At 40.9% G+C, this 11370-nt stretch overlaps 1 pseudogene; it reads left to right on the forward strand.

The window, feature by feature from the left end:
• The first annotated feature begins 4845 nt into the window (after nucleotides 1-4845).
• LOC114633262 overlaps nucleotides 4846-11370 on the forward strand; it is a 19744-nt pseudogene continuing 13219 nt past the window's right edge.

An 11370-nucleotide genomic window follows, 5' to 3' on the forward strand; every position in this document is an offset into this window, starting at 1 on the left:
TAGGGGAAACCATAAAGAATTCAAAAATTATGAGAGAAAGACCAAATTGGGGGGGGGGAGTAATTTTAAAATACATTAAAATTAAAGCAGTGAAACATGAAGACAGACAACAGGGGATATCAATGGAAAGAGAATGCTATTCGTATATGAAAAACATTGAAATCAAACACAATGAGTAACATTCTCACTGTCACACCCACTCCAGTGCAGTGGTTTGCAGTTGAGCTTCAGAGGTCCTAACGGTTGTGCATATTCTCTGAGGAGAGTAAACCGCATGTGATGTATTTATTCACTGGGAGCTTTTAAGATGGCTGCATTTCACCGCCATCTCTACAGTAATGCCAAATTCTGTGTTTCTTCTGTGAAATCCACTAACCTGCTCATGGTTCCACCTTCAGAGAAGACAGATCCCATTTTTATTGCTGCTCATTAGGTTCTTCCCCATTTGTTAGTCTAAAAACAATGAATCCTCCATTCCCATGTCCTTTGGTTTCTGCTGGACTGGATTAGTGGAACTGTTGAGTGATGTCCTTTTTCTTATAAATGTTGAGGATTTCTCTCCTATTTTCTCATACTTTAGCTTTCAGAGGTACAGTCTGATGTCTTTACGCTACTTTAACACCTTTTTAATACTATGAATTTTCTTACCTCATTTATTTGTTATTCTTCTTGCTTAAGTCATTGCATATCTTTTAAATTCCTCTGGGAATTCATAAATATTTTTATTTAGTTTATAGGGATTTGTTTTGTTCTTTTATTTACCTTGGTCTTTGAAATTTTCTTGATTTTTGCTTAAATATTTGTATTTAGTTTCTAGGGGTTTATTTTGTTCTTTTATTTGTTTTGGTCTTTGAAATTTTCATGATTTTTGCTTAAATATTTGTATTTAGTTTCTAGGGATTTATTTTTGTTCTTTTATTTATCTTGGTCTTTGAAATTTTCTTGATTTTTGCTTTCACTTGGTCATTTTAGAAATTTGAACCTATTATATAAAATTATGAGGAAAAGTAGAGTAATTTGCTGGTGAAGAGTTAAGAAATAGTTGGAAAAAATACAGAATGCTTCTGGCCTTTGACTGGGTAAGATTAGTTGGGTGTGAAGTTAAGAATACAAGGCATCTGTTCTCCCATACTGGTCTAATATTTTTCGATAAGAAATTATAGAACTTTATAGTAACTGTTAAGATAATTATATGAGATGCTACAAATGTAAATTAACTGTGATACACATGTATATATATATATACAGATATAGTGGCTCTGTAATTAGGTAAACATAAAATGTGTTATCGACACATGCAAAATGGATGCAGAAATTTCCTTTGACAAAATTGAACATTCTTTCTCCAGAAAAGACCTGTACAGATAAAAGTTACGAGGGTAATACCTAAACCCAATACAGGCAGCTTGCAGCAAACCTAGAACAAAGATCAAGTAAAATGGAGAGAAGAAACTCAAAGCAATTCCACTAAAATCAGGAACAAACTGAGGATAGCCACTCTTTCCATATCTATTTAATAAGATAATTGAAGCTTTAGTTAAAGCAGTCAAACGACAGAAGGAGATCAAGAAGATACAAGTTGCATTGGAGAGAAAGAAGTCAAAATACCCTTATTTCTAAGTGATATGATAATATACATAAGTGACCTAACATTTTTTTATCAGGGAACTTCTATAACTCATAAACACATTCCCCAAAGTAGCTGAATGCAAAATTAATGCACAAAAATCAATAGACTTACTATAAAAATGACAGACTAAGGGAAAAATCAGGAAAACAATACATTTCACAATAGGCTCAAAAAATATAAAGTATGTTGGTATTAACTTCATGCTGTTGAGGTTTATTGTTTTGCTTATATCGTAATGCTAAATAGCGAACCCAAAACCTGGTTGCCCCTAAGGATGAGAGAGTCTGCAGGTACCCAATTGAAGCTCTGTAACCTTGCCTCCCAAGTTATTACTGATTGGTGAATAAAGGTGCCTATATTCAATAGCTGGGCAGAAGAGAGATAGGCTTGGGGGAGGGGATCAGAGAAGAACCATGGTGAGAAGAAGAAGGTGGATGCTGAGGAAGCCATCTTGGGCTAAATGTCTCAGAATAATGGACATGTTGGCTGGCTAATTAGGGTTAAAAGCATCCAAGAGGAAACATGGCCAGATAAAATGGGATTAATAGCTGGGAAATAGGCATTATCATAGAATAGAGGACAGATATCTTCCCAGCTCTCTTGCTGATACAGGCTTATTATAAAAATTGTGTGTGCCTTTTATCCGTGAACTGACTAATCAGAGGCCAGGCAGGAGTTGCGTTTGGGATTAAGCATTTTGCACAATACTACAGAATCAAGTCAAAGACTTGAATAATAAAAACTTCAAGTCTTTGAAGAAAAAAATTGAAGAAGATATTAGAATGTGGAAAGATCTCTCATGCTCATGGATCAGGAAGATTAAACTGGCTATCCCACCAAAAGCAATCTACATATCCATTCCTTATCTACATCTCATTCTGTATGTTACAGACAAGAGATAGAAAGTGATGTGTCAGGCACAAATGTCCTTTCCCTTAAAAATTCACGCAGTTCTATGGCCATTTTCCTTACCATCCTGATCCTGACCATGAATTCCCAATGCCTGGAATTTTACATATTGTAAATTCACGACAGCATTTTATTTTTTCTTGGCTATCAAAATTCCGTTGTGCTATCGCTATGTTTTCACTTACAGGAACTGGGACTTATGCTGATGTTTTCATTCATATTGTGGTCGCTAGACTATTTACAGAGAAATATTCTTGCAAAGTATTTGCATTATCTACTTACTCTGCTATTGTCACCAGGACAATGCTTCTGGGCTTTATCTTTATCCATGCTTTCCAACTCCCCTGTTGTACTGCTTGCCCTTTCTACAGAATGTCAGAGAGCTTCTCTGTCTCATCCCCTTTTACCCACATTTTCATCTGATTAGTCCTTCTTGTACTTCATGTATGTTTTGAGACAGGCTTTGGGAAGGAGGCAGCCTTTTTGACTTAATTTTAGTATTTTGTGTTCGGAATGGAACACAAGAAATCGGAATTCAGGCTGTTGGTTGTCTTTTGTTGTGCGTTTTTAGCCCAGGAGGCTTGTATTCCAAGCTAAGAAATGAGGCTGCTGATAGATTATTTGAGGATTTAAGAACTCACTATCCTACCAGATTCAGTTCTAGCCTAGCTGGCAGCACGCTTTGGTAGAGGTTGTGCAGAGCAGGTCCAGGGCAGCCTGGCAGGTAGTGCTGTATGGCAGGCTGCCTGAGACTGAGTGGGAAGGACCAGATTTCCTGGGGCAGGGCGGGGATACGGTAAGAACCAGGAGGGTGGTAGCAAAAAAGCAAAAACCTGGTTGAATTATACAAAAATAATTAAGGAATAGAAAGAACCTAGTTTAAAGTGGGTAGGGGAACCACGTGACCGGAACCAGGCTGTGGTGGGCGGGTCTAGGAGAGCTGCTCCAAAGATCCAGGCCAGAGTGACAGGGAAATCCACCATTCCTCTTGCTCCGTGAGTGGTCCCCAACCCTAACTAGGAATCCTAGTTCTCTCTGGATTCCGGAAAAGTCTCTTCAGATGCAATTTCCTGGCTGCGGGCCTGGGAGAGTCAGCAGTCAGCAGCGCGGCGGCGGGAACCGCATCCTGGCGACCCTGGAACCTCCCAGGTCAGAGGAGCTGCGGGGCTGGGAACCGGGCGGGAGCGGAGCAGGGGGTGTTTTCCGCAGCTGCTCTTAGGAGGCGGCTCTCACAATTCTGTTGTAGATATATCTTACCATTATCTTATGAACTAGGGTTTATCGTGTTTTTGTTGTTGTTGTTTGGGTTTTTTTGTTGTTTTGTTTTTCCAATTATCCTACACTTCCGGAACATTCAGTCATAAAATAACTTGTAAAAAAAATCTGGTAGAGCAATTGCATTATCTGCTGTTTGCTATTTGTGGCAATTGCAAATCCCCTGGAAAGTTAATTCATTCATGCTTCTTTTACTAATTGCTTCTTCAAGAGAATGCCTTTGGCCCTGGTTAAGAGGCATCCATAGAGATACCTTTGTATATAATAATTATATGAGGAAACTACTGATTTTATTGAGCCAGAAAGTGTACTTTATCGGGCGCATCAGTTATCGATGTAAACATTAACATTTATGCCCAGATTTTTTTTTAGTGGCTATGAATTTTTAATCCGAGTTGTATGCGATTTAGGAGGTAAGTAAAACGTGTTTTTGTATGCTGAGTACTTATGTTATACCTTAGGTCCACACAAACCCAGTATTGCTATGTGAGTGTAATTAGAAAATGCACAATAGATTAAAGTTTTACAAAGCATGTTTTGAATAACTGTAATCACTCACCTGTATTACAAAATCGTCTCCTTGGTTGAAGAAAAGCACTCTGCCCTTACATTTGTGGCCAATCAGGTTTTATTGTTTTTATTTTATTTTATCTTATTTTATTATTTCAGGGTTTGTTATTATTCAGTGTGGTGACTGTGGACTTCTTGTAGGAGGAGTGGGAATTTCTAGACCCTACTGACAGCACTTTTTGCAGAGACTTCCCTTTGGACAAGTGCAACAGTCTGGTTTCTGTGGGTGACAATAGTTTTCTTGCAGCCTCCCCAGCTCCTCCTCAGGATTCCAGGTAGAATGACTGCATGTGTCTGAGCTGTATGTGAATGAGTCTCACGCCTTACAGAGTACAGTCAAATCCTTACAGGAAAAGAGACATATTTCTGATATTTTCTCTCTCCCTCATGTTTATGTGTTTAGAGGCGTCATTTATTTATTTTTTTCCCATGAAAAGTTCTGGATGCTTTCTGAAGAATCTCTTTTCCATATGCCAGATCTGCTCACCTGAGTCTGAACTAAAAGCCCTGGATGGTGAAGAGAGGAGACTGTAGCAGAGGATCCCGGTATGTTAGAGGGATGGAGGAAGACTTGGGAGGTGGGGAGGCTCAAGTGACAGTGGAAAGAGAACATGGAATTGGTTTTGCCAGATTCTATTTCATTTCAGTTATTTCTAGATAATTGAGAATAATGTCATTGTAGGTATTAGAGGGTTCTCTATGTAAGAATACACACACAGGAGTAAACGTAACTTAATTTGTTTCTCTGTGAGGGACGCTGTCCCCCTCCCATTCACTTCACTGATCATGTCTTCTTACCAATATTAAATATTTTCATTGTTATAATTTTAATATATTGTTTAGTCAGAACAATTGATACCTTTTAGTTTTTTTCTGCTCATAGTTTTAGAGCATTTCGTGGTTCCTTTAAGTTCTCTTATCTTGGATGATTGTTTTCTCCATTTCCTAAAATAATGCCAGCAGGGTTTTGATAAGATTTGTTTAATATCTCTGCATTGTATTAAACTCGGTCTATATTACTTTCCCATTGAAATCTGCTCTCATCTGTCTTCTGTCAACTGTCAATGTTTTGCACTGCCATAATTTTAATATATTTTGAAATCACTCTTTGGTTTGATCCTTCTCTCACAATTTTTAAAATTCTTTTTGGTTTCTCATTTTATGAATATTCAGAGGAAATTCTCTATTTATACTTCAAAATGCCAGTATGATTGTGTGGGTAGTCTGTACAGAGCATGTCCAAAGCAGCCTGGGGCTGTATGGCAGGCTGCCTGATTCTGCGTGGGAGGGACTAGTGTGGGTGGGGATACCATCAGCCCCAGGAGGATGAAGGGGAAAAGAAAGTAGCTGGATGGACTCTGTGAAGGGGATTAAGGAAGTGAATGTCCTGGCCTGAAAGAGCTACCACATATCTGGAAGCTGGCTGTGATGGGAGTGCTGTTCCAAAGATCCAGGCCAGAGTGACAGGAAAATCCACCAATCCCTTCACTCCCTGAGGGAGCCATGCATTCCCTAACCCTAGACAAGAGTCAGCTGTCAGCAGGGCTGTGGGAACCACAGTCCAGGGGCCCTGGAACCTCTTGTGTCAGAGGAGCTGAGGGGCTGGGAAAGGGGTGGAAGACGAACAGGGGTGTCTTTTCAGCAGCTGCTTTTAAGGACGGCCGCCTCTCACAATTCTGTTGTGGATATCCATCACTGTCGGGAAGTTTGAGCTCCTATGTGCTGGGTTTTATTGTGATTTATTCCGTGTATCTTAGAGTCTCCAACATTGTGTCATAGGTCATTTGCAGTATGTGTGGTTTGCACACGGGGTTCTCTTGGCTCCAGCAATTACAAAGCTGGGATTTAACTTCATTCATGCGTTCTTAACTCCCCTGATCCGCCCTCTGACTATGCAGGAGAGGGGCCGCCTGGGAAATTGGGATCTTCAGCTTTGTAGGTGTTAGTAATCTGAGGAACCAGTGTAGGCTTGATTGAATCAGAAAGGAAGGATCCAGAGTGAATCTTGCCCTGAATAGAAAGGGGGTTGGGAAGGGGTGTGGTTGGAAGAAAGGAGGAGAAGGGAAGGGGGAAGGCAAGAGATGCTGGGAGCCAAACCCAGGAAACTACCTGCTGTCCTAAGAGAACCTCAGGAAATTACCTGCTGTTCTGGATTGACTAATCAGTACAAGGTTAAGAAAGACCATGAGTCTCAGGCAAAGAGAGGAAGTCGGAGCCAAGAAAGCACCTAGCCAAAAATGTACCCTCTGATATTATTTGGTTTTGGACCCCAGGAAAATAGACCGAAGTGAATATTTTACATACCAAAGCACACCTGGCCTTCAGGTTATCCCAGCATCCTTCAATCCCTACCTGGCAACCCTTGCTGCCCTCCCCAACCCCCACCGCTAAGCTTTCCAGCCCTTGAACTGGGTTGCCCTTCCCCCAAAGACTCTTCCTTACATAATCCAGACATTTAGTGTTCTCTCTCTCTCTCTCTCTCTCTCTCTCTCTCTCTCTCCCTCCCTCCCTCCCTCCCTCCCTCCCTCTCTCCTACTTCTTCTCCTTCTCCTTCTCTTTTCTCTCCGTGTCCCTCCCCATTGGGCACTCCCCTGGCCTCAATCCTAGGGGCCAGTGAACTCCCTCTAGAGCAGTTTCCCAGTAAACCTGCCTATAATATATTCTAATCTGGAGTGAACTGGCTCATTTCACTGAAGGAGAAGTAGCCTATCAGAAATGTTACTGGGCACCTGAGTCAGCCATTTATCCTGAGCTTCCTTGAGACCTAACAAGTTCTTGGCCAGCCCAGTGTGCGTGCTGTGAGAGGATGAGACCTGGCCAGGCTCTCTTTATAGATAGAAAACACAGTATATGTTAAAACAAAATTAGAAAGCACTTTTTCAATAATTATTATTGCTCACTTACATCAGAAAATTGTATTTGGGTCAAGAAAAGCACTGTGCCCGTGCACATGTGGCCAAACTGCTGTGTTTTTATTTCATAATTTGTTGGCACTGAGTTCAATGACTGTGGATTTCTTGCAGGCATGAGAATTCTTAGACACTGCTATCAGAGCTTTTTTTTTTTTCACAAACCTTTTGCAGAACTGCAGCAGTCTGGATTCTGTGCGTCAGAATAGTTTTCTTACAGTCTTCCTTGCTCTTCTTCAGAGTTCCTAGGAAAACAGTTGTGCATGTGTGTAAACACTCTGTGAATGAATCAAATATCTCAGAATAAAGTGAAATCCTCAGAGAAAAAGAGACATTTGTCATGGTATTGACTCTTTCCTTCATGTTTATTCTTTTGGCACGTGTGAGCATGTTTCTTTTTCTTTTTTCTTTTTTTTTTGTAAAGATTGTTTTATTTATTTATTGTATGTAAATACACTGTAGCTGTCTTCAGACACCCATATGAGGGCATCAGATCTCATTGCAGATGGTTGTGAGCCACCATGTGGTTACTGGGATTTGAACTCATGACCTCTAGGAGAGCAGTCAGTGCTCTTAACCACTGAGCCATCTCATCAGCCTGCATCTTTCATTTTTGTTCCATGAAAAGTTCCTGGTGCTTTCTGAAGAATCTCTTTCCCATATGCAGATCTCCCACTGCTCAGCCTGATCTGCCGCCTGCGAATCAGAACTCAGAGCTCTGAATGGTGACTATAACTGAAGATTCAGGTATGTTGGAGAGATTGAGCAAGGGGTACAGTGGGTCTCAAATGAGAGTAGAAAGAGGACATGAAATTGTTTTTGCCAGTTTCTTTTTAATTAACGATTCTATAAAATTTCATTGAGAATAACATCATGTGGTAATTTTGGATTTCCAATTATAGGCTGTATTTTAAGCAGTCAGCTAGTCTCAGTATTTGGCTAGTTTTGAGTCTCTGAGATGACTGTTGCCCATTGAAAATAAAATTTGTTTCAACCAGATGGAAAGCAGCACCAGGCTGTGGGTGAGAACTGAGACATTAGAACATATAGCAAATGTCAGTAGTAGCTTCCTTTCTAAGGCCTGTGATATTTGTTATCACAGGCTTTTGGCCAGGTTCCCAGTGTAGGCCACCTTTTTTTTTTCTTCTTTCTGTGTAGATGATCTCAGATGGCACCAGAAAACCTTCTGTTACCCAGAAAATAATCTTGCCAGTATGATACCAACAGTCAGGTTTGGCCTACCTGATTCGGATTGTAGCACATGGGATACAAATCAGAATAGCAATGGCTTACGCTCTAAGATCAAGAATTGACAAATGGGACCTCATAAAATTGCAAAGCTTCTGTAAGGCAAAGGACACTGTCAATAAGACAAAACGGCAGTCATGTTTTGAGAAAGGGTAACAACAAATAGCCCCAAAGTAAAATATTTCAATTTTTTAAAAGAACTAATCGAATTCTCAGTGATATAGTTAAAGGCACACGAAATTTTGGATACTCTACATTCTGTATTGATGGAAATAAATCAGGGAAGGCAAGTTATCAGTCAGCCTATTCCAAAGGCTTCTAGAGGGACAGATGTTCCCATATCTAATTGATATTTAACTGATTGTTTTAAAATTGTTACTTTTTCCCTGTTTCAAGGCCACTGTTCAACCCAGATGAAACCATCCCTGATCCATTCCAGGCAGGGTGTAAGGTATTTAACAGCAGCTCTTAGAATTGAGGGTTCTTTTGATATTGATAATTTTGGTACTGCCTCTTATTTGGAGGCATTCTCCCAATTCTCCACTGGCAAGGGCCACATTTAAATCTTCAAATATAGCTCTACCCAGCAAAATTGTGGTTACATTAGCCACTGAGGGTCTAATGATTCCTTTTGTACCATCTGGGAATTCCCATTTATAAAAGTCTTGGGGAAAAAAATGCTCAGGAGAAACCACTTACTCCCATCAGGAACCCCATCTCATCCTTGGATAGTCTTACCTGCCCCTGTGTCTGTCTATTAGACATTTAAAACTTTTATTGTCAACTTTTATTGAAAGTTGAGGGTTATTTTTCTGTAGTAGGTTAGTGACCAACGTGTTGTTGGTTTTTCCGTCTTACTGCTGGGATTGGGTGTTGTCGTGCAAGGAGTTAAGGGTGGCAGGGGTTTGCCTTCTTTATTCTTTTTGGCTTTGCAGTCCTTTTTCCAATGCAAGCCTTCCATGTAGCTAGGACAGATGGATTTAGGAAGTTTAAGGACAGCCATGTCATTTTTTGGAGGACTTTCCCTTTCAATGTCTGGTCTTTCCATATTTAAAACATGTTGAATTTGACCATGTTGTGGCTATGAGGCTTGGATGAGAAACAAGGCCTAGCATGAGGCAGTCCCAGTGTAGTGGGGTCCAATTATTGTACTGTTCATTTTCTAATCCCTGGCAAACCTGTGCTCCAGGTTCATTTCTTCCCAGATAAGAATGTTTTAGGACCATCTCTTTTGTTACAGGGTTTATATTTTTCTGTCGAAACTGGCTTGCACCCTGAGTATAAGACTTTTTAGGAAGGTTAGTGAAGAGGCCTCTCATTGTTCTATGGACAAGTGGGTTCAATGGTCCCAGGCCTGGAGTGCACGTAAGCGAACCTGCTCAATGCAGCCAGCAGGGAATAAGGCCCGCTGAATCTCTGTGCAGAAGTTTCCCTGGCCAAACAGCTGGCTATAATTCCAGTTTATTAATTTAATGTGGGAGGGTGTGGTGTGCCCTTATTGTGGTCCAATTTGTTCATTACGTAATTCATTTTTCCTAGCCTGCATCTGACATTCATCTCTCAACGAGGTTTCCCACTGTACACACAGAGGACCAGGGAATTTAGATCAGCATATATCTCTTTAGTCTTGAGGAGTTTAAAGTTTGGTATTGAAACTCTGCAAACTAGAGTTTTTCCAAAGGGCATGAATTACATCCTTATGGATGGCTTGTTGTAATTCTTTTAAGCCTGCTACCGGGGGAGGAGATACCAAATCACCAGATATTGTCTGGACACATGTAGCATAACCACAAAAGTCTGTATGGGTGGGTGGAGATTCTGGATGCCTGGGACATTGAGGCTGAACGGGCAGTGAATAATTGTTCCTATCCTCTCTGAGATTACAGAGGTGCTTATGACCAGGGGGTTGGTGCTCTAAGTAGTGGTGCTGAGTATGGTGGAGGATTTATCTGAGTATCTTTAGGAGTCTTGGTCCTGATTTGTGGCTCTTTGACTGCTGTAGCCAATGCAAGCTCTTAGATAGAAGAAGTGATTAAGGAGGAAAGGGGGATTAAGTTTTAGGGAGTAACTTCTGATTGGATCAGTTGATTTTTATAAAGTGGGCAAGTTAACTATTGGACAGTCCTCAGGGTCTTCCTACTCATTTGATTCTTCCTCTTCATCTCCCTGATCTTCCTCCTCTAATGGGTCATCCTGACGCTTGGACTGTTTTCTTATACACTGCTGAATGTCAGCTGTTATGGAAAGGAAAAAGAGTGGCACAAGATAGCCTTCCTGGACTTCCGTTTCCAAACCAGGTACTCAACAAAGGTCAAGAGGTGTAGGTTGGAAATATATACCCACAGGACCTATGAGGTGAATTGAAGAACCTTATTCCAGGATTCCAGGCCATCCTTTTGGGAGATTGTTAAGTAAGGCTCTAAGGGAACTAACTAATTTGGAATTCCCCACTGTAGAAAACAGAGGAGGTGCCACCACTGGTGTTCAGCATTCGTGAGGCAATTCTGCTGCTCAGTTACTGAGAAGACCTACCAAACATGAGCCTGCTGACAGATATAAGACACTGACAACAGTTTTAGGGAGTTTTGAATAGTTGCTGTGTAACCAAGTTTTTTTATGAGAGGCTAAAAGATTATCGCCTACACTCAATCGGACTGTTGGGTCAAAAAGAGGGCAGGGGACAGTTAGACAATGTCATGGAGTCACCCTGATCGAGAGGTATCAGTTTTTCCAGAAACTGTATCCAGCCCTTTGAAGGCACAAACTGAAGGTAAGGCAACTTCTCCTCCTCCTCCTCCTCCTCCTCCTCCTCCTCCTCCTCCTCCTCCT

The sequence above is a fragment of the Grammomys surdaster genome, unplaced genomic scaffold (assembly GCF_004785775.1).
Source record: "Grammomys surdaster isolate TR1022 unplaced genomic scaffold, NIH_TR_1.0 572, whole genome shotgun sequence".
Classification (NCBI taxonomy): Eukaryota; Metazoa; Chordata; class Mammalia; order Rodentia; family Muridae; genus Grammomys; species Grammomys surdaster.